This window comes from Biomphalaria glabrata, chromosome 2 (assembly GCF_947242115.1).
Source record: "Biomphalaria glabrata chromosome 2, xgBioGlab47.1, whole genome shotgun sequence".
NCBI lineage: Eukaryota > Metazoa > Mollusca > Gastropoda > Planorbidae > Biomphalaria > Biomphalaria glabrata.
The window spans coordinates 9,769,895-9,794,581 of NC_074712.1; the positions used below are offsets into that span (position 1 = coordinate 9,769,895).

The window sequence follows — 24,687 nt, forward strand, 5'->3', positions numbered from 1 at the left end:
TTCTCTTGATTAGCTGCATTTTAAAAACAATACTTTTGTTTTAATATTTACTTATTTGATTTTTTAAAAAATATTTTATTCTGCGTTTTAGTTGTTTTTATCATGTTGCAATACAAGTATTTGAAATAATGGTTACTTTTTTTTTAGGTCCGTTCCTTTTTTTTCTATTATTATTATTACGAAAATGAACACTCAAAGCTAACCCAGCATTAGGTATTATGAAATGTTACCATGGCATACTATCATAATTCGGATACCAGGATACAATTAGAAATCCTTTTGTAGAGACTGTTTGTAGAGATTGCTTTGTAGATATTGTTTGTAGAGATTGTTTATAGAGATTGTTTGTAGATAATGTTTGTAGAGATTGTCTGCTGCAAATGTTTCGGATTTCCATTCAATTTAATACAATAAATGATATTAATGTGAATTCATTAAAATGAAATGAATTTAATAATGTGAATGGCTTGGAGTGTGTCTGGCTTTACTTTGATGGAGTGTGTCTGGCCTTACTGTGAGTGGGGTGTGTCTGGGCCTTACTTTCAGTGGAGTGTGTCTGGCCTTACTTTGATGGAGTGTGTCTGTGCTTTACTTAGCATTTAATATAAAAAGAACTTTTAATTGATACGTTTTCCCACCTAAGATTTATTTGTTTCTTTGACATGTTTCGGATGTTCCTTCAGAATTGAAGATGATCATATCCCAGACTATCTTCCCGCACAGCGGCGGGGGATGGCGGCGGCAGGGGTTCAAATCCGAAACCATCGATAACACAATGTAGAGCGGAAACCACACGACCAGGCATCCATCCCCACTTGAGAGAGCCCCCAAATATTAAATATTACGAAAAAATGCAGCGGCCCACAAAGAGGTCAAGCCCTCCCCCCTCCCAGGCCCCTAAATGATGGCGAATTCCTAGCTACGTCACAGAGTCTTTACTACAATAAGCCCAAAAGTGTGCTGTCTTCGTGTTATCATCTTAGCCTATCACAAAATAATAACTTCCTGTCGGTGAGATTGTGTATTTATTTGTTTATTTTATCTCGATTTGTAATAGGCTAACAGATCCATCATATAAGGAAGCAAGTCAAGAAACCAACATACATTGCTAAAAGTCCTTCTCGGTGCCGTATGCACTGTATTCATGCCCATTGTTCTAATACCGTATTCTATTACCAGCCCTAAAGTAAACTGAATTAAGAGAAAGGGAAACGCCCCGATATAGTGAACGTCGCCATGTTGCCACGGGTCTTAGAAATGTACATTGAAATCGATGGCAAGGGCATTGCGCAACACCAATGATCGATCTCTATTTGGTGGCCCTGTCTTCTTCTCCATCGTATCCCACTTCCTGGAGTTGGTGGTGCATACAGACCAGGTCCATTGAGAAAAACAGAGCTACTTTCTTTTAGACACATACTAACAATTTTCTTTCCCGAAAAAAGAAAGAGTTCCATCCTCTCTTAAAACAACTTAAAAATTAGTGATAATTTATAAACTGAAACGAATAAAACGTTATAACGAGGATGAGATGAAGAGGGGAGTAATTTTGTTTCGTAAAAAAAGAAAGAATGTGGATACATAATTAAATTATTCTTCATTTCAAATCTTGAATAGCTCTACGTTTCTGGAGAGACAAAAAAAAATTCAATTATTTCAAACATGATATTTACAGAGAGCTAAATATAGGCACTGACGTCACAATATCTTCAGTTCAGGGAGTAGATTGGTGTTTTCGAGTTATCTCCTTCTCTTCCCTTCCTCTCTTTGAGACTAGCTTTGCCATGATGTAGAGATATATAACCTTTTAAAGTCTCCTTTTTCCTTGCTGGTTATCTGTCGATAGACGCAGTTTCTGATTCAACGTTTCATACATGGCTAGTTCACAAGTGTCCAGCTTGGGTTTACTGTAAGGCTGAGTTGATCTAATCATAGATCAGATGTGTAAGTTAGACAGAGACAGACAGACAGACTGACATATATATATATATATATATATATATATATATATATATATATATAGAGAGAGAGAGAGAGAGAGAGAGAGAGAGAGAGAGTGAGATATATATATATATATATATATATATATATATATATATAGATAGATAGATAGATAGATAGACCCGATGTACTGTATTACTCTTGTTGTAACAGATCTCATGTATAATAATACATCAGTACTAATAGACCAAGTGTTCTATATTACATTCGTACTAATCAGGGTCGTATTTAAGTATGTGAAGGCCCCAGGACAAGATTTTGTGGAGGCCCCTACACGCTTTCAAAAGTTGTACTAAAGATCTGCTAGTGAATACAAAATACTTATATCTAAAAGCATGCTTTATTTTATAGAAAAGAAGTACTCTAACAAAAGAATCAAATCCACTGGAGCTCAAAGTAGGCACGCTCGAAACAATAGAAACCTATCCAAAAACAGCTATCCATATTGGCACCGACGGATCGGCCTTCAAAGCCACCATTAATGCTGGTCTTGGTGCCTTCCTGGTCTTCCCCAATGATAAACACTTTGAACTAAGTGCACCCTGTGGCGATTACTACTCAAACTTCCAAGCCGAAATTGAGGCAATTACCATAGCATTACAGACAGTGGAAAACAAATTATATGAAAGAGTGCAATCACCATCAGATATTGTTGTCTTTACAGACTCCCAATCCACTCTGCAAGCACTTAACAGCAGCACCTCAAACAGCCCAAGAGAGTTGACAACACTAATTGTGTTAATCCATCAGAAGATATCAAAATCAAATATCAATATCACACTACAGTGGATCCCTGGACACATTGGCATCATGGGAAATGAAAAGGCAGAGAAACAATCAAAGGCAGGATCATCTATGGAACAACCAGAGAGACCTGTTAACTACCTCACCCTAATGTCAATGCTGGTCAACAATCACCAATGGGCATCAGGAAACACAGGCAGAGCCATGTACAAAGAAATGACTATGCCTAACAAACTAAACAGTATTAACTTCCTCCCCCGCAAAGAGCAATCTACAATCTTCCAACTAAGAAAAGGACACACAACTCTGTTTAATTACCATCTGAATAAAATAAACTCCACACAACTTCCCCTTTGCAGACACTGCGCCCACTCTTATGAAACAGTAAACCATATCCTTTTTGAATGCCCCTTCCTAATCCACCTTAGGCAGACACAACTTCCACTACAGCCCAACTTTGCCAACTGCCTGTACGGCAGTGCTGAACAACTGAAGAAAACAGCACACTATTTTTCCTTGGCACACTCTGCAAAAGAGCTCACAGCTCAGCAGCAAAAAGCTGGCTAGAAAAAGAAGAGGAAAGAAATAAAGTATTTGTACATTTAATATCACTTACCTTATAAAAAATAATGAATATGCCTATTTTAGTTTGAAAAGTGTTTGAGTTTGTGCATGATAAGTCCCTTGGTAGAGGCACTGCCTCAAATCCGGAGCTGTGCCGGTATTTACATATTGCAAGCATGCTACAACTTCTTAATCACGACATTGTTGCTAGCAGACGTAAGATTTGAACTGTTAAAAATGGTAGTGGGGATATTTAAAAGGTTCTGACACGTCGAAATTCCGATCTATTTTCACCTTTTGTGGAGGCCCCTTGTGGAGTCCCCTGGGCTGTAGTCCGCCTGCCTCCCTTGAATCCGGCCCTGGTACTAAGAGACTATTAGTAATAGTAGGCTATCGTTGGCTATCTGCCGTTCAATATAAGATAATTGAGATGTAAAATAATATTTGATCATATTTTTTATTTCTAGATAAATAAAATTTGATCATGAAGCGTGTTTTCTTCTTTATAAAACAACACTCAGATATTATTTTACAAAGGTTAGAGATATAAAATATATGAAATCGTGACGAATATTTAGTTTATTTACATAATAACTTCATTTCCCTAGAAACCCTTTTTAAAGTTCGTATTTTATTTCAATTACATCGACTTAACAATAAGATTTTTAAACGACCTTATGAAGATATCCTTACTACATTCTGGCTATTAATCCGCATCAATAGTTGAAGTCTACTCCGGCTCCAGCCAAAGCACAACTGCGGTTAACCAACATAATAAAATCACGACGCTAATGGGACTACAAATTAGCCTACAAAAGAAAACGGGGTGGGGGTTGGGGGTTTATATTTAAACAAACCTAGTCCCAACGTGACCACTAATTGGCGGGAAGACTCGGAAGCAGACGACCGCAACAGACGAACAATTTTGATTACTGTAATGTTCTGGGACTTTAAGTCTCGGGCTGTCGTTCTCAATTAATAAACTCTAATCATCTTTCCACACGATTAATAAGTAATGGGGCTTACCCGAAGCTATTATTAGATTTGTCTATATCGTGCGCGTGCGCCAGAACAACCACGAGAAGATTTATTGGACGATCACAGGAAGACATGTCTCTGTTCAAGGGCGTTCTTTGGCCTTGACCTCGGTATTGCAGTCATGGTCTCAGAGAAACAAATTACAACTTAAAATGCTGATATTCATTGGACCAGAGGCGGACTCGCTTTATGGACATTCGGGCGAATGCCCGGTGGGCCGGTACCCAAATGGGCCGGTAGGTCCACCGAAAGTACCGCCTGGATGCCACTATGACACTGTAGGTTTAATCCTTTTAGGGCCTAAACACTGAGCGATAAAAAAATATCATAACACCTATGTTTCTTTTAAAGATATAGAGTTCACTGTATGCATGCGTACAGTTATCGATACAATATCAAACTTAACATGATGATTTTGACGTCAGTTGGTAATAATTAGATGCCCATCTTATGATATACAATTTATGCGCTGGATTGTAGGCCTACAGAAACGCCCGGGCCGACATTGGCATCCAATTCGCCCCTGCATTGAACTCTAAGTCTAGATTGAGATTTTAACATATTATGGCATTAATCTATGTGACGATTGAAGGGTTGGGTCGTTGGGATAAGGATTTTTCATTTTTAATTTAGTGTTCTGAAAACACTTTGATGTTTTTATGTCTCTTAAATATAAAGAATAATATTTTATCGAAGGTGCAAGCAACTATTTTTTTTTTACTTTGTGTTTGGTTTTAATAACAAGAGTAACAAGAAAAACATTGAAATAATATATTTAACAAGGTTACAAAGACAGTTTGTGTGGAAACATAAACTCAAAATCGGCTCCCCAAAGTGGCCCACCCAGGCAGGTAAAAAGGCAGGTTTCAATATTTTCAGAAAAAATATCAGAATGAAATTCTGTCAAAGGCAAATGACAGAGAAGAATGGAGAAAGAAGTTTGACGGATCTGGTGTGGTGCCCCAACGGTCCAGCAGACCAAGGGATATGTGAAAGGAGTGGCTCGATGTGAACCTGGCCTAACTGATGTCATATAATGATTATCTAATTGATATACTTGTCCTGTAAAGGGTCAATCTCTTATTCAAAGCCTCAGGAAAAACTAACATTTCCGTAAAAAAAAAATTCTCCCCTTCCTTTGGTTCGGTGTTCTATAGTGGTGTATACTACATGCAGTTTACGTGATTATATTAAACACTACTTATTAATTGTTGTTTTAAATTATGTCCAACTTATACTCAATAGATTTTTTCTCTTTAAAAAAAATAGTAAACATTTTTTGTGTGTAAATGTAGTTGTATGGCAGAACTGATATAACTTAGTAATGCAATTGTAACAAAAAAATGTTTTTGACAGAAATCTAAAACCTTTTGCATTTAAGTGTTACAAATATGGTAAATGGTGTCCTCCCTTACTAAATAGCCTCCCGTGTTTGTTACTATTAATAGTGAATAGTTGTAAAAATGGTATATTTTTATGAAAAATCTGCTTGCATAGTTGATTTTAAAAATTAAATTTTTCGCTTTCAGAAAAGAAATAAGAGGCCTTTGCATCGGAACTTTGAATGGTCTAAAATATCATGATGTCGGATTTTCAATATCTTTCCTAGTTTACGAGATCTAAACGGGATGGACGGACACACAGACCACACAAAGCAAATAGCGTCTATTCCCCTTTGACTCACAAAACTGCCATCACTGACTATCGCCTTCATTTGGCCATCACTAGATCTATTACTGACCACTATCTTTTGCCAATATTCGACCCACATAGCAGCTCCATCAAAATCTTTACCATTATTTACCATCAGCATCATTCACCATCATCATTATTGACTGTCACTATGGACACAAAGCATGTTAAACTTCAACACCAGGACTCGAGCATGTGACAACGCAAAAGCCAATCGCTTTACCACTCAGCTAGCACTAGACCAACTATATGCTGGATGATTGCTACAAAATCAAAATGGTTAACCGAAAAGGCGCCAACTTCTAGACTCTACTGTCTACTCTACAGTTTACAATGTTCGCTTCCATTAAATTTCACCTATGATTCCTCAAAAAATGAACTCGCTTTTGGTTGAGATAGCTGATTAAGATAAAGAGATCGTCATATATCTCTTTCTATTTCCTCCGCTCGAGTTATCGACCTTGCCGGGACTACCCATCATTCCCCAGATCCCCGAACAATGACTTCAACATTTCCTGTTGTTTTGTCGCGTCCGTCAACATCACGTGATTTAATGAAAAGACTCCCCCCCCCCCCCAATGTTAAAGATAGGGATGGCAAAGGAACATAGACCTTGTGTCGGACACAACTATGGGGACGACACAGCGAGATTTGTGTCCTGACACACGTGATTTCTTTCTGCCAATGGTCTAACTAAATATTTAGCAGGACACAAGAATTGGCATCTTAAATACTTCATAAAATTTATTGTATATAGCGATATTAACAAAGATAATGTAGGCTCAATGCGTTCTGGGAACATAAGAGACATACAGAGAAGAGTTAAAATACACAACTAATCTAATTTCCTAGAAATGCCCCTTCTTGCCTAATGTCCTTAAAGCATGAAACGGGTTGCCAGAATCAGCCAGGAAAACCAATGTCTCTATCAGGTTCTCTAATTAACACGCATAATTAGATGAACACATGAATATACACAGCACAGGTGTATAGGAATTGCTTTGAAGGAACGTCTGTAACCTTCTTATCTTTTCTTATAAAATACAGACGTTACTTCAAAAAAAAGAAGATGATTACGTCCTACGCGTCATGCATTCAGTCATGCATGTTAACCAACGGCTTAAATTCTGCCAAGTCTTTACCCAAACCGGCTGGCTCAGGCAACCCATCCCATGTATTAATAATAATAATAATAATAATCTTTATTGTCCGTATGGAAATTTGTCTTACAATTTGTGCATTACACCAAACAAAAAAACATTATAACTATAGGAAACCAAAATGTACATTCACACCAGACTCACTCATAATTTATGATGAATGAGTTACAAAACAGGTAAGTTCTGATATGCTTCAAGAATGTATTGGAGAATGTAGTTCATCTAAATTTGATTTGATAGGAAACGAGTTCCAAACCTTTGTTCTGTGTACTGCTAAGGTCCGCGACACAACGCTGTGAAAGAAAACTGAGGCGCGGCCGGATGAAGTCAATGGATCGTTTGGTACTCTGAGGGATATACTAAAATGGACATTACAGAAAAAAGAATAGGGCCTACATGTATAGGATTATCACAGTCCCTTTAATTTTTTTATAGTTCAATGTGCAAAAATGTTACTTTGTGTGTAGTGGTGTAGATGAAACGTTGTGTGATGTCTATTTTTTCATGTAACCTAATTATGTGTTATCCCCCTTTCTATTGATATAATCTTATCCAGAATTGCGTCTTTACATGCGGGATAGACCAAAAACAAGATGGCTGAATAAATAATTGTAATAAATAAAAAAAACTATAAATACACGTTCGGTGTGATCAAATGGACTGACACCGACCTACATGACATTGACAGACTCACTAGAAAATTACTAACCAAGTTTCGATGCCTACACCCCAAGTCCTCCACCATAAGGTTATACCTGCCCAGGAAGGATGGGGGTCGTGGATTGCAGAACATCTTCAAATTGTGTAAGATGCAAGTTTTAAAAATACGATCAAAACTGCTCGCCTCCAGCAACAAATTAGTTTCCTTCCTACGGAAATACGACTCCGATGCAACCCCTCTGAACCTACACAATGCTGATGTCAATATCGGTTTGGACGACGCAGGGCATGAAATTCGCCAATGGGAAGAAAAAACACTCCACGGAAAATTTCCGGCTTCATTACATGGGGACAACATCGACAAGGCTGCTTCCTTAACATGGCTCAAAGCAGGTCATCTCTACCCTGAAACAGAAGGCTTTGTTACAGCAATACAGGACAGAGTAATCAGGACAAAAAATTACGAGAAGCATATCCTGAAACTCAATGTTGTCGACAAATGCCGAAAATGTGGAAATGTGGGCGAGTCGATTGAACACATTATGGCAGGATGTCCAGCCCTATCAGAATCAGCCTACCTAGGTCGCCATAACCAAGTTGCAAAGTTAATACACCAACACCTGGCTTTGACGTACAAATTGATCGGTAAGGACACTCCCCCTTATTATAAATACTCTCCGCAAGAGGTTCTCGAGTCTACTGAACATCTGCTGTACTGGGACAGGCCTATTCTGACCGACAAAACGGTAGATTTCAATCGCCCGGATCTGCTGTTCATTGATAAAAAAGAAAAAACAGCTACCATTATCGATATCGCCGTACCACTGTCTCATAATTTGAGAAAAACTGAGATAGAAAAACAAAGAAAATATGGGAACCTAGGCTTGGAGATTAAGCGTCTATGGAAATTGTCCAAAATAACAATATACCCCATTGTTATATCAACCGAGGGGATAATAACAACTGACCTCACAGACACCTTCAAGGCCCTTAACATTCCTAGGAACATCTTCGTTGCCTGTCAGAGGGCGGTACTGCTGCAGACCTGCCACATCACCAGAAAATTCCTCAGTGGAAACTGTTAAAGGGACTACGATGAATTTTGTTTCTCTTTAGCGAAACTCGACCCTGGCAGTGCCAGAGAATGACTACTTGTTCATTTCTAACATAATAATAATAATAATAACAACAATAATAATGTCACTTATTTAAACTAATGCAATATTGCAAAACGTAAAACAGCGCGGTCCTCTTGAATTTTGTATTCACTATACCAGTAATTAAGTTTTGGTAATGAACAAAGTGACTAGTTCACGAATTTGGGTGCAACAGTAGTTCATCTAGAACCGGGTGTAACATCCTTTTATCACGAGCCTGTTGTAACATTATTTCATAATGAACTTTTTTTTTTCATACTGAAACGGGTGTAACATTAGTTGATACTGAACCGGGTGTAACATTAGTTGATAATGAACCGGGTGTAACATTTTTCTTTATCATGAAGGCAATGTCAATGACAATGTTGACGTATGGGATCGTTGTCTTTTAAAACGAGGCTCTTTATTCATTAATCAAAATTTGAGTGGCTGGCAGGCTAGCGTCGCTTTTAAAACACGTCGACGATGATTGGTTAAGTGCGGGTGATGTCACGTTTAATCAGAGCATTGGTCGACGTCTGCAACGTGACGATGTATTTTAATTGTCTGGTTCAATTAGTCTGCATTTCTGTGGTCTATATTGTAGAGATCTGTCAGAGTCACTGAATGCTAGGAATTGGGTTAGGTATAAGGACAGACTTTTTCTTAAAACTACCTTATCTTATATAATACAGACGTTACTTCAAAAAAGAAGATGATTACGTCCTACGTCCTACCTTTAGGATTTTGGGTAGACTTACCATTAGCGTTGGCATTAGTCTAAGTATTAAAGTCTGGGTTGATATGTAGATAGTTTTTTTTTGTGTGTGAAAACAGGGCCGCATAGAAAGTTGGAGGCCCCAGAAGAAATACAAAAATAAAAAGTAAATAGCGAAAAACTAAAATTAAGCAATTTATTACTGTGTTCCAACGATAACATCTAGGACAAGTTTGACTATTTCTTCTTCCTGTGCTAGCAGTGGCGTAGTTAGGGATTTGGGGGCCCGGGAGGGGGGGCTTGACCTCTTTAGGGGCCCCTACATTTTGACGTTTGACGTCATGACAGGAGATAATAGCGTTATATATATATATTGTAAAAAAAAATTCGGACATTTATTTGGAGGCCCCCCCTCAAGTGGGGGCCCGGATGGATTTTCAAATTTGGACCTCCCCCCCCCCCCCACCACACACCCAGCTAAACCACTGTGTGTTAGGCGTCTACCAATCGGCGTTACTGCTGACAATTAAACGAGTTCACAGCGGTTTGACCTAATCACATTAAAGAATATACAGGGTGTTCTTTTCGTCCATGTTTATAGCAAAAGAGGTCGAAGGTCGAGTCTCTAGCGTCAAAACTGAATCTGTCCGCTGTTCACTGACAAGCCCTAATGTCCCATCAGTCTCCTAACACAACTATTTTGGCTTTAGTTTATCTGCTTACTAAATGTATCCTAAACTACTAGTGGAGATTTTCTGGATATACTAAACAATGTCAAGGCCGCTAACTTGAACGTCACTGTTGCCAACTTAAAACATAAAACTACAAACTTCAGAAATTTGATTCTGCAGGGCTAAAAACTGCACAAAAAGAATCATATGATTTAAAAAAAAAACACCTAGCTTATCGACACTTTCTTTAGTCTGTACACCGGATACACCAAAAAAATTTACTCTTTATGGATTTACCTCCGTGTATCAAAATCTTCATGTGTGACAGGTGGGGAAATGTGACGTGTGTCTGGCACGTTTTATGTCTAGGGGATGATTATTTTTAAAGCTATCACACCCCCACTTATCAGCATATGAATCGGGAGCAGACACGCAACGAGACAAAGCAATGAAAGATAGATACAAAAGTTAAAAATGAAGAATATTTATTTACATAAATATACATATAAGAATATAAAGAGGGAGGGTTTGCATCTATCTCTAATTAGTAAGGTATTTTGATCATCACTCTTGCACCTATTAAGAGAGTATGTCACTTTGTCCTCTGACTTAGCTGGTATTCCTGTTGATGTCGCAGCTGGCTGTGTCCTGGCTTGAGGTTCTGCAGCTGGAGGTGGCGCTCTAGCGGATAGAGGGACGCCGGCGATATAGTTCTTGTGGAGTCTCAGTCCCAAGTTCTAGTATCTGTAGTGGGCACAGTATGGCGGGTGGCCGGATACCGTGGGCACAAGGTTACTGCGGGCAGAGCTGATCTGCCGTGGGCGGTGTGAGTAACAGGATATGTCCAGTGAGTTGCAGAGGGTTGGCGTAGCTATGACGTCTCGCACAGATCTGACTCTATAGGGACGTCGCGCCTAATAGCTTGACAGGTGGGCTGTCGAATAGGCGGGCAATGCCGATAGCGCCAAGTAGTAGAGTTGAGTAGATCTCCGTAGGCGGTAGATGATGCTCAATAGGAAAGTGCAGTGCTGAATAGCACTAAGCACAACTGCAGGTAAATGGATCGTTGATCCAGTAACTAGGCAATAGGTGATTCTTGATAGCAACTAGGCAAGTGCAGCGCTGATTAGCACTAAGCACATAGATAGGCCAGTAGGCAAATAGGTAGGTAAGTGATCCGATAAATAGGCAGGTCTCAGTAGGACAGTGCAGTGCTGGATAGCACTCAGCACATAAATAGGCCAGTAGGCAAATAGGCAGACACCTGAGGGAGGCTGCGGATAAATAAAGACAAGTTAGGACATGTCTCTCAAACATCTTATCGATGCCCTCGACTGAGGTGCATTCGTCAGATTGGTAAAATTGCTTTAGAGCATAAAGGGGAGATGATGACAAATGGGATTTGGAAAATAGATGGCAGATAGTAGCAATATAAAAATGTACATAAAAGGGGAAATAATAATATAAGAATGTACACAGAAGGGGAAGTAATAATCTCAAATAAACAACACAGGTGGATAGAGAAAGAAAAAGGGGGGGGGGTGAGTTGGGCGGTGGTCAGTGACCCAGATGGTTTGTTTACATATGACCGTGGGTCGAGAACAATGGAGCGCGCTTGAATGGAGAGGGCGCAACTCTCGTAAGAGTGAAATGACTACAGGGGAGATAATTCAATACACAAAGAAGGGGGGGGGGGGAGTTAATTCATATCTCTTCACTAGACGCAGTATCAGTGCGCTAGTAAAATTATCAAGGCGGCCAACCGAGATAAAGGAAATAGACTAAGATGTACAAATATATACATGGTTGCATCAACGATCAATTGAGCAACGTAGCATTAATAGATTAATGCAATACATAAATAAATACATAGGACATGTTTATGTTTTCTACTTACGCCAGTGAGAAATACACAATGCACTAATTAAATATAAATGAACTAAGCAGAATACACATGATAAAATCCAATGGAAATAGCACAAAAGTAATTAAGATGGAACTTGTGATTAAGTTCGGCTTACCACCAGGTATTCCTCTAGGAGAGAGAATAAGTGATATAGTCCAGACTCGATAGATCAGCTCGAATGAAAATGAAAGAGAGTCTGATTTGAGTTGGTTTACTTTATATATGCCTGGGAAATGTGGGCGGACACAGGAAACGTCCTAGGCTTAGCATTATCTTACACGTGGGTGGAGTAGACTTGAGCCGCACCTTGGAGTATCACGCGGTGCGTTGACCAGGGTAATCTCTTAGATCAAAGAGAGACGTGAGAGATGGGGGGGGGGGGGGGGGAGAAGGATTAGCTTGCATTCAAACCAAGGTGGGGTCAACCGCGACCGTCCTTCAGACATCCGGCGGGCAAGACAAAAGAGATTGTGTGTCTACCTTTCCCCGATCAAGGGCAGATAATTGAAAGGACGCGCCTTAGCTACCTCCAAGGTGGTCAACTTAAGTCTAGCCTGGAGCGGAAAAGGTGTGGCGGGGGAATGATTTAGGGGTAGGATGGACAAATAATTAAAATAAAATAAATAAATAAGGAAAAATAATAATTAATGCTGTGATAATTTAGAGCGACTCTGACAGCGAGTTTTTGACTTGTCACATCATGGCAACATTACAAGTAAGCGTACCACTGTTAGCCTAGTTAACATAGTGGGCATTTTTTACAACAAGATAAACAGTGTGAAGGGAGCTCAAGTGAAATTCATTGCTGCCAACTTCATCAAAAAAACAAATTTGAAATACAAAACGGAAAAGCTTGGAAAATTTGATTCTGCAAACATAAAATTAGCTCAATGCGTAACGAGGACAAACATTACCATAAAACATTCTACACAAAAAAACATGTCTTATCAACACTAGTTTTATTTTTTTTACACCGGTTACACCCAAAAGCTAGTTATTTAGCAAAGCAAGTTCAGATAGGACGCTATCCCACAATGCAATACTTAAAGACAAAGTATTGTCTCTATTAGACCAGCTATGAAAACTTCGTCGCCAAAGATGAGCATAATTTTATTTTTTATATATATATGAGATTCAGGACAACCTTTTCATATATATATATATATACATATAAACAAAGATGGTTGTGAAGTCCCCATATTGTAGTTAAGATTAAAGTTTACATATTCAATTATTTTATTCCCTATTCTTCTTTGTATTAAAAGTTTCAAACTCCCGAAATTGTAGAAGTTAATTTGAATGTGGAATTATTTTCTCGACAACCTGGTCTGACTAGATTTATTTTTAATCCCATTTTTATAGCGCATGTGCATGCTTAGTGCACCATGGCACCATCTCTTTGTGGATAAATGTGTGTGTGTGTGTGAGGGAGAGCTTTGTTTGGATGTTAATTCAGATTTAAATGTAATTACATCCTTGTCCAAACCTCCTGTAGGAAGACGGGGGACGGCAGCGGGCAGTGTTAGAACCATCGAGACTACCAAACAACAGCCCAGAGCGCATGCCACACGACAACGCAGCCATCTAGGAGTGGATATCTAAAAGGACGTTTCATCCTGCCTTTAGGTGGTCAGCAAAAACCATTCAGTTCGAGTCTGGATTTCAACTCTAGCCCCCCCCCCCCCCCAATAGCCAAACATATTTTGCTGTACATTTTAATAATTTTTTTCATTACCCCACATATAAGTTAATACTATTTCTAGATGACTAGTTTCAAGACTATTCTACTGAGTTGCAATTTAGGCATGTGATGGACTTACTAAATAGAACCAGGTCTACAATGAATGAAATGCAAGTGACTTTTGAACTCTTGTATACAGTTAAGCAAATAAATTTAACTTGGCAGGACATTATGTCTAGAGTCTTAGGAATACAAAAAAAAACACATCAAGATAAGGGTCGGATTGAAAATTCCTTTACGAAACAGGTGGTCACATTCTCATGGACTTTACATGACATTGTAAGTGGCTGGGAGGCGCGGTAAAGCACTTGAATTCCGAACCGGGGTCCCGGGTTCGAATCCTGTGAAGAGTGGGAATTTCGGAATCTTAGGGCGCCTCTGACTCCACCCAGCTCTAATGAGTTCCTGATATTAGTTGGGGGGACGTAAAGGCGGTTGGTCGTTGTGATGGCAACATGACACCCTCGTTAACCGTGGGGCCACAGAATCAGATGACCTTTACATCATCTGCCTTATAGATAAGGTCTGAAAGGGGAACTTTAGAACTACTGCCATTATAAGTGCATTCAACTGAATGTAGGATCATCTAAGCATGAGGTGCTGGAAGTTATCTTAGCATGAGGTGCTGGAAGTTATCTTAGCATGAGTGCTGGAAGTTATCTTAGCATGAGTGCTGGAAGTTATCTTAGCATGAGTGCTGGAAGTTATCTTAGCATGAGTGCTGGAAGTTATCTTAGCATAAGTGCTGGAAGTTATCTTAGCATGAGTGCTGGAAGTTATCTTATTATGAGTGCTGGAAGTTATCTTAGCATAAGTGCTGGAAGTTACCTTAGCATGAGTGCTGGAAGTTATCTTAGCATGAGTGCTGGAAGTTATCTTAGCATAAGTGCTGGAAGTTATCTTAGCATGAGTGGTGGAAGTTATCTTAGCATGACCTGCTGGAAGTCATTTTACCATTAAATGTTAAAAGCTATGTCTGGAACGCGATTAACATTGAAACACTTTTTAAAAAGTATCATTTTTAAAGCAATTAAAAAAAAACGAATATCTGGGGAATATCTACCATTGGAAAAGGAATACGAGATAGGGGGGAGGTAAAAAGTTAATTTGGGCTCTGATAGGGTGAGTTAAAAAGTTAATTTGGGCTCTGATAGGGTGAGTTAAAATGTTAATTTGGGCTCTGATAGGGTGAGTTAAAACGTTAATTTGGGCTCTGATAGGGTGAGTTAAAACGTTAATTTGGGCTCTTATAGGGTGAGTTAAAACGTTAATTTGGGCTCTGATAAGGTGAGTTAAAACGTTAATTTGGGCTCTGATAGGGTGAGTTAAAACGTTAATTTGGGCTCTGATAGGGTGAGTTAAAACGTTAATTTGGGCTCTGATAGGGTGAGTTAAAATGTTAATTTGGGCTCTGATAGGGTGAGTTAAAACGTTAATTTGGGCTCTTATAGGGTGAGTTAAAACGTTAATTTGGGCTCTGATAGGGTGAGTTAAAACGTTAATTTGGGCTCTGATAGGGTGAGTTAAAACGTTAATTTGGGCTCTGATAGGGTGAGTTAAAACGTTAATTTGGGCTCTGATAGGGTGAGTTAAAACGTTAATTTGGGCTCTGATAGGGTGAGTTAAAACGTTAATTTGGGCTCTTATAGGGTGAGTTAAAACGTTAATTTGGGCTCTGATAGGGTGAGTTAAAACGTTAATTTGGGCTCTGATAGGGTGAGTTAAAACGTTAATTTGGGCTCTGATAGGGTGAGTTAAAACGTTAATTTGGGCTCTGATAGGGTGAGTTAAAATGTTAATTTGGGCTCTGATAGGGTGAGTTAAAACGTTAATTTGGGCTCTGATAGGGTGAGTTAAAACGTTAATTTGGGCTCTGATAGGGTGAGTTAAAACGTTAATTTGGGCTCTTATAGGGTGAGTTAAAACGTTAATTTGGGCTCTGATAGGGTGAGTTAAAATGTTAATTTGGGCTCTGATAGGGTGAGTTAAAATGTTAATTTGGGCTCTGATAGGGTGAGTTAAAACGTTAATTTGGGCTCTGATAGGGTGAGTTAAAACGTTAATTTGGGCTCTGATAGGGTGAGTTAAAAAGTTAATTTGGGCTCTGATAGGGTGAGTTAAAACGTTAATTTGGGCTCTGATAGGGTGAGTTAAAAAGTTAATTTGGGCTCTGATAGGGTGAGTTAAAACGTTAATTTGGGCTCTGATAGGGTGAGTTAAAATGTTAATTTGGGCTCTGATAGGGTGAGTTAAAATGTTAATTTGGGCTCTGATAGGGTGAGTTAAAATGTTAATTTGGGCTCTGCTATGTAGAAGGGGTGAAAATCTCTACTTATGAAATTCGTCCATGACAGTATCGTGAGTTCCTGACTACAACTTCACTTCTGTTCAATATATTTTAATGAAATAACGGCCACAGCCCACCGTGCCTTGAGCTAGAATAAACTGTAGAGCTTAGAACGTATTCTTGTTCATCGACTTTTAAAATGTGAGCCACTTCGCTATTATAGCCACTATTATAGATCTATCTTCGGTTAGTTTTACATGGAACCAGGGGAACCTTTCAATATGTTGTCAATTCATCCCATTTAACACACGGTAGGCCAGTTTGTGTGCCCTTTCTACCAAAACATAAATGTTTATCCTTTCGTCAACTAAAAATAATCAGAAAGAAAAACAACTCTGCTAGGTGTGTCTAAAGATTTGAGATAGACCTACATTCAAAGAATTTCTTTTTTTTTATACTCTTCTATGTGATTGTTTACACTTCGTGTGTTTTTTTTTTTGTTTTTTTTACTGTTAACTATTTTAGAGAGCTGGGTTTTTGTTGTTGTTGTTGATGTTTTTGTTTTATTGACGTTGTTATTGCTGAATGTTGATGTGTAGTCACGTTTCCGATCTTGCCACAGTTGTTGGCGTGTTTTTTAAAAGCAGCCACAAGAAAATAATTAAACTATCGATCGAAACATTGTGGTTTCTCGTTCGACCTTGCCAGACATGCCGGCCAAGAGAACAATACGCTTGTGAAGATTCTAAACATTTCCCGCTCTGCCTTTTCCATTTCGCGCACGGTTCTAGAACTATGAGCATATAGATCTAGGTCGATGTATTACTACGCATGCCTCTGTAATGAAATGTTCAATTCGTAGGCCAATTGATAATAAGGCAGATAAATGTCTGGATTCATTTCTAACATGTATCTATGTATCATAACTATTATCATAATGAGATAGCTAAAAGATGCGAAACATCTTACTGAAGCTATTCAAGTCAGCAGCATGACAATAACAACAAAAAAACTGACCAACTTACCTACTTTCTACAACATCTCTTCGCAGTAGCGGTCAGCACTGGATAAACCAGAAAGAGCTGGACATCTCCCCGGGCAGAGAACCATCAACTCCGGAATTTCTCCACCGATAAGACCGGCGACAACGCTAGCAACGATATTGGCCAGGAAAAAAAAAGAAAGAATACTATGGCCTCCTCACCGCGGCCCTCGTGTTTCATTGGCTCAAAATGAGGTCATATGTAAATGGGCACGAAGATTTCCCGCGCTGCTCTTCCTGTTCCTCAGCTTCTTCCTCTATCTCCATCTTTCATCATTTGTTTCAGTAATTAAATATGCATTACAATATAGTCAAGTTATCGCCAAAGTACTGATTGGACTTTGATTAGTTTTTGTTTCTGATAAACACGAATCTGTAATTCTACGTGCAGTACCCTTGACAATGATAAATTTGTGACAAGGGGGGGATAACAAGCGGGGAAGTAACCCTATTTTTTCTCGTACTTGAAGCTGGATTTATCGACTGGTTTGCGCCATCTTTTTTTTTTTCTTGTGCGGTCGAGAAGAGTGGAACATGTAAGTTTCTTCCGAAGGATAAAAGGGGTGGAGGAGAGATAAAGTATTACTCTTGTAATGTACATTCCACAGTTTCGTTGGCCAAGAAGCACACACAATAATTGTAACGTTCTAGACTTGTAGGCATAGGGCCGGATTTAAGCTAGTTAGGGCCCTAAGCTATGTGAGATATGGGGCCCCATATAAGCAACACAAGAACAACTTTTCATTTGCTGATTCTTCAAAATGATTGAATATATCACTGGAACCTTTTTTTTTTGGGGGGGGGGCACTACGCAAGTAATATGGGACTATAGATTGTGTTGCCTTATTGCCTAGTCCCTAAAGGCAAATCAATCACTGAGTTGTCACTACACCTTCAATTCAATAAATCTTATAATCTCATTGGTTTGTGATTGTTGTAATGGTTAGCTAAAAAGCCTACTTGCACTTTAAAGGCTATAAATAGCACAACGCTGTGCTGTAGAGATACATCATCTACATTAGATTTTGATCGTAGTGTCGAGGTTCAAATCTCTTCTATCTTATCTTCTTATCTTATATAATACAGACGTTACTTCAAAAGAGAAGATGATTACGTCCTACGCGTCTTCTGATTTAGAGTACTTTGAAATCATAAGAGAAAATGGTTTGAAAGGGAGGATTTTATAACCTACAGCCCCAATACCTCTGATTCATTCACTCACGAAAACTTCAAAATAAAAGACTAACAAGAACAACATACAAAATTTAAAATTAAAAAAAAAAAAAGCTTACAGTAAGTGTAATTGTATCCAATAGCTTGGATCAGTCATTTAATTATATGTGCGATTGACCTAGACATCATAAATCTGTCCTATTGGAAATATTTTTAGCAATTTTTTTTTAAGTTTTTAGTTTTCTCAATGCGCTATGATCCTATCATTTGTCTGGAACAGTTTTGAAATGGGGGGGGGGGGGTGAGAAAGAGGTATCTCGGTGAATGTTTACATGATCGTTTTAAAATCATAAAAACAAATGTTCACTAAGGGCTCAAGCTTCTGTCAACTACGATTTTTTTCCCTTGTTCAAGATATCGAACAAATAATTAATCACCAATAGTTAATTAACAAATTGGTTATTTTTTTATATTGATTTTTTGTGTTGTCAGGTAAAAGAAATGATTGTGCAAAATTTCAGCTTCATCTGAGATTGGGTTTAGGAGAAATAATGTGTACAAACTTTTTACCATACAGACAGACAGAGTGAGTTGATTTAGACTATGTTCCAGACAGAACCGAGTGAGTTGATATAGACTTTGTTCCAGACAGACAGACCGAATGAGTTGACATAGACTTTGTTCCATTACAGTTTCACGGAATCAGCCAGGAAAACCAATGACTTAGCAAACTTTAGGTCTCTAATTAGCATGCATGACTAGATGGATATGTGTAAGACGTAATTATCTTCTCCATTGAAGAAACGTCTGAAACAGGGGCGTAGCTAGGAATTTTCCATCATTTGGGGGTCGGGGGGGGGCTTGACCTCTTTGAGGGCCCCTGCATTTGTGTATTATTTAATATTTAATGTAAAAAAGTACTCATTTGGTGCCCCCTGCCAAGTGGGGGCCCGTGGGGAATTTCAAATTCTCCCCCCACCCTAGCTACGCCACTGGTCTGAAATGTATACGATAAAATAAGAGCGCCGAGCCGTTTTACGTGAAATTGTGTGCTCTGGTTCGTCTTACCACTAAGGTGCTCTCTGAGAAACAGTTTTGAGATTCACAATCTAAATACGTGGAAATTGGCCGAAAACAGCGAGCATTCTAGAGCAGAAAGGCAAGCACTGGAACTAGCAACTACCACACTAATAAACTACCCATGTACACCAAACAGCCAAATCGTCTTACTGACCGATGCCAAAACAGTCCTTCAAAGTCTGAACAACTCCGATACTTCTTATATAAAACAACCCAGGACAGCTCTAGTAAACATTAACAACAGCAAGGAAACTGTTCTTCAATGGATTCCAGCACACATTGAATTAGAAGGCAATGAAAAAGCAGACATACTGGTCAAAGATGGAAGAATGAACAAACAAATGAAAATCCCTCTCTACCCAGAAGAAATGAGGAAAATAATACAGTGTAGAATAAATGAGAATTGGACCAGCTCACATCTCAATTACAAGAAAAAGGACGCCTATTATATTATAATTTATCTCGTCATGACCAACGCATAATTTTTCGACTCAGAACCGGACACAACAGAATGAGACAACATATGCTCCGGAAGCTTAAAGTCGGGACGAGCGAAACCTTCCCTTGTAACCATAGAATGCTGACCATGTCCTTCAAAGCTGCATCCTATATCAAGAGGCCCGAACAAGACTCTGGCCCCAAAACCTTCCCATAGAACAAAAAGTATACTGAGAACTGCCTGATCTGGAAACCACTGTGCAGTTCATCTCAGATCTAGGATTACTGATCTGGAAACCACTGTGCAGTTCATCTCAGATCTAGGATTACTGATCTGGAAACCACTGTGCAGTTCATCTCAGATCTAGGATTACTGATCTGAACCCTCTGATGTGTAAAACGAAAGAGAAGAAGAAGAAGAAGCGAGCATTCTATTACCATTTGTATTCGTTTTTCGGTGTATTCCAAAAACTCTTGCAATGATATTTAAGGCAAATAATATTTGATATTTTTAATGACTACTTCATAGAAGAACTAGTCCCTATATGAAACATAATCTCCGTAGCAACGGATGGTGAGCTAGGACACTTTGAAAACAAAACGTTTCCGGTGTGTTTGATGACTGCATGTTACACATACTAACTGTACACATATTAACTGTTATTTTAATTGGTTTAAATATGAAATGTAACCTTTATATTATATACAGTTTATGTATAATGCCTAGGATCCTTTAAATACAAATTGTTGATAGCACAAGGTGATAGAATATACTTTCTTCCCTATAATTAAGCTTTGTTACTTAGGCGGCAATTGCTCGCACTTTATACAAATATACTGATATTTTCTCCACCCCCCTCCCCAAAGTAAAAATAAAATAAGCATGAATGAGTGTGTTTGTGTTATTTTAAAAAAATGGAAATAAGCAGGACTAATTTGTAGTTGTTCTTGTTGCGGGGGAAGAAATTAGATAATAGAACTCACTGGCCAAAAGTTTTATGTGAGAGAGCGTTACGATGCGAAAAAAAAAAAGGGGGGGGGGGAGAATCGTTCTGGCCAACAAACAGCATAGACTCCAAAGAGTCTCAAATATTTTGATATAAAACTGAGAAGCCAAAGAATTGTTAAATATTATTTGTAAGATTTTTATTTGGATTGGGAAGGGGGTTCGGGTGTGAGTCTTACTAGAACTCACGGGTTATAAATATGTGTATTTGAGTGGGAGCAATAAGGCATGCCGTTCCAATGGAGGATACACTGTTTCCGCCCAAATTAATAGTCTATCAACTATTAACAAAGCACCAGTATCAGAGATACTAGAATTCAAAGATCAAGACTTAGTGTGCGGGAGTGTAGGCCAGCTTTTTTTTTTTCCTTCACATTTTGGCAGGGGCATAAGAGAGATGGGCTTATATTCACATTTTTGCAAGTAATGATTTTTTGAAACCTTGAAACAATAGTATGTTGTGATAACTTGGGGGGGGGGGAGGGAAGTAACGGGAGTAACCGTAGGGTGAAGCTTATCTAATCTTTATCTATCTATATCTTATCTCTATCGATCTATCTATTTCTCTCTCTCTCTGTATATATATATATAAATGAATGCCAAAATTATACACATATAAAACCGCTACCCTCCCCCAGCTCGACCAAAAATCTGCTCCGACTTTAAAGACTGATCTTCTGAAGGCAACTGAAACTTATACCTTTAAACCCATTACATTTATAGTCTTTGAAAACAAAAATGCACCCAGGCTACACAGAAGTAAAGAAATGGATGAGGGCTTGAATACAGGAGGCAACGGAACCACCTACAGGATATCTCCACCCATCCACACGCTCGCCCCACCTTCGAAATCAGATTTTGTTGCTAGGCAACACTTATCCATATTATTGGTGATTGGACAATGCGGCAGAGTGAGAGAGATCAATACCTCAAGTTCCTGCCTTCGACCTCCTCTCCAACTTCAACACATAAGACACACACTCTCGTTATTTCTCTCTCTCTCTCTCTCTCTCTCTCTCTCTCTCGGTCTCACTCTCACACACATGCAGCTGAAAGCAAACTCACAACCCTGAAATGGGATCTTGTTTACACAGATTGTAATAGGGCCTGTGTGAATTTTAGGTCTTTGGCAAGGCAGTGTGTTTATATGTGTGTGTATGTGTGTTTTTTTCTTTTTGGGGGGGGGAGAGGTAGATTGAAATGGACATCTTACATGGGCGTCGCAAACAGGTAGGAAAATCAATAAGTGAATATGGTAAAAACTGAAAAAAAATCTTGCCCCAACCATCACAAAGTTGATGAACTCCTGACTACGGTGTAGTAGATCTACCACAGAACTGCGAAACATTCAATGGTCGAAACATCCAATGGTCGAAACATTCAATGGTGGAAACAATCGAAACTTTTTCTTTCTTGTAAGAAACGATGAAAATAATAGAGAGCAGAATAAACGAAATATGGACCATCCAAATTACAAGAAAAACTATGCTTATTACAAGATGTGCCTGATAAGTCCAATATATAATTGTTCGCCTCAGAACCGGATACAACAGAATGAGACAACATATGTTCCTGAAGCTAAAAAAATGCGGCATAGTGAAATTTGCCCAGGTGAAGTGTCACCAGAGAATGCAGACCATGTCCTTCTAAGGTGTCTACTCTATCCCCCACCTATCGAGAGACCCTAACAAGATACAGGCGCCTAAACCCACCTGTTGAAGAAAAACTATATGGAGAACAGCCTAATCTGGAAACCACTGCGAAGTTCATCTCAGATATAGGGTGTCCGAGGGTCATTCATCTAATCTAAATCCTCCAACATATAAAGTTAGAACGAAGAAGAAGAAATCAAATCTCGACCTTGTCTAAAAAAACAAAACAAAAAAAAACAACAAAAAAACTAGAATGTATTGTATTTGATCTTCCATTCATGCCAAAGCCAACCGATAGTTCATGCCACTTGCTAATGTAAGTCATGTGCATCCGATATTAAGAACGAGAAACTCCTCGTTACTGTTTCCACTTTCCAGCAAGAATATTACGTCACCCTGTGTATGACTAACCAAAAAGAGTGATGCAAAATGTTTATATTTGCCAATAATGCAAGAATATTACACCAGTCAATGTCTGACAGAGTATACAAACAACAGTAATGCAAGAGTATTACACCAGTCAATGTCTGACAGAGTATACAAACAACAGTAATGCAAGAATATTACACCAGTCAATGTCTGACAGAGTATACAAACAACAGTAATACAAGAATATTACACCAGTCAATGTCTGACAGAGTATACAAACAACAGTAATGCAAGAGTATTACACCAGTCAATGTCTGACAGAGTATACAAACAACAGTAATGCAAGAATATTACACCAGTCAATGTCTGACAGAGTATACAAACAACAGTAATACAAGAATATTACACCAGTCAATGTCTGACAGAGTATACAAACAACAGTAATGCAAGAATATTACACCAGTCAATGTCTGACAGAGTATACAAACAACAGTAATGCAAGAGTATTACACCAGTCAATGTCTGACAGAGTATACAAACAACAGTAATGCAAGAGTATTACATGAACCAGTATACGGAAGTGAGTCGCTAAAAAAAAACTTAGGATGTATAAGTCTCACCAGTTAAAATTCTGGCGGAAGGTGCTCGAACAACTATAATGTTTTGTTGGGTAAGAGGTCCGCCAAACATTTTCTTTAGCGAAGCTTAACGCGTAACATTTAAGGGGTCGGGCCTTTCGATTCTTCCTAAACTCTGTATCATTAAGAAGGACTTGAGGTACTAGACGTTTATTGGCGAATCTGTGTTTCTTTTACTTTGTAAAAAAAAATATAATTCTTTGTCCTTTAGATTAAACATCGTATCTTGAAGATGACCACATGACAGCAGAAAAACAAAAAAAAAAAATCCCCTGATTTCTGTTGTCCAAACCCTGTAGAAGTTTCCATCACAACAACTGAGCTTCTTAAAGTGATTTAAAAATAGTGGGCCGTCATTCGTTAATGCATGACTGCTCCGTCGCTTTAATTAGTCCAATGTCCCATTCAAATGTTGGGAACCTTGGGTTGGTACTTTCTGGGGCAAATTTGATCAGCGAAAGACAGCGGCGGCGTACATGTACCTAGGGTTACCAGACACCTGCACCTCCATGTGAGGACAAAAAGGAGGACAAAGCCTTACAAAGGAGGACAACAAAAAGACAAGTAGGCCTAATTTAAAAAAAAAACTAGGCTTTCAGTGTATTCGATGAAATGGTCAAACTATTTTGTTAATAATATTTCTCAGACTTTCACACACGTTTCTTAATACAACCAAACATGGCCTACTTCTGGAACTCCATGCATATTGCATAGATGATTCAGATTTTACTTTGTTACAAAAAAAAAAAAAAAACAATGTCTCTCTTGGGTCAATGTACAGTCTGTCTCTTTTGTCCACTGTGCCGTTGATTAGCGAATAGTCTCTTTCAACTTTAAATATAAATGTTAAGTGCTGAGACCAAATGAATGATACATTCATATTAAACATAGAAAAGCAGCACCAGGGACCACTCTCCCACGTTTAATAAAAGAAACTAGTGAATTAAATGGGATGAAAATAAGAGACTACA

The 24,687-nt window shown here is 38.6% G+C and overlaps 1 protein-coding gene across 3 annotated transcripts in view; it reads right to left on the minus strand.

The window, feature by feature from the left end:
• LOC106061276 (synaptotagmin-17-like) overlaps window positions 1-17,700 on the minus strand; it is a 43,275-nt gene extending 25,575 nt beyond the window's left edge. For 2 of the 3 annotated variants that reach the window (XM_056019057.1, XM_056019059.1), the window contains exon 1: window positions 17,344-17,700. The gene's annotated coding sequence lies outside the window, so the exon portion shown is untranslated. The remainder of the gene's footprint in view (window positions 1-17,343) is intronic. The other variant, XM_056019058.1, reaches the window with a different exon arrangement.
• Between the last annotated feature and the right edge of the window lie 6,987 nt (window positions 17,701-24,687).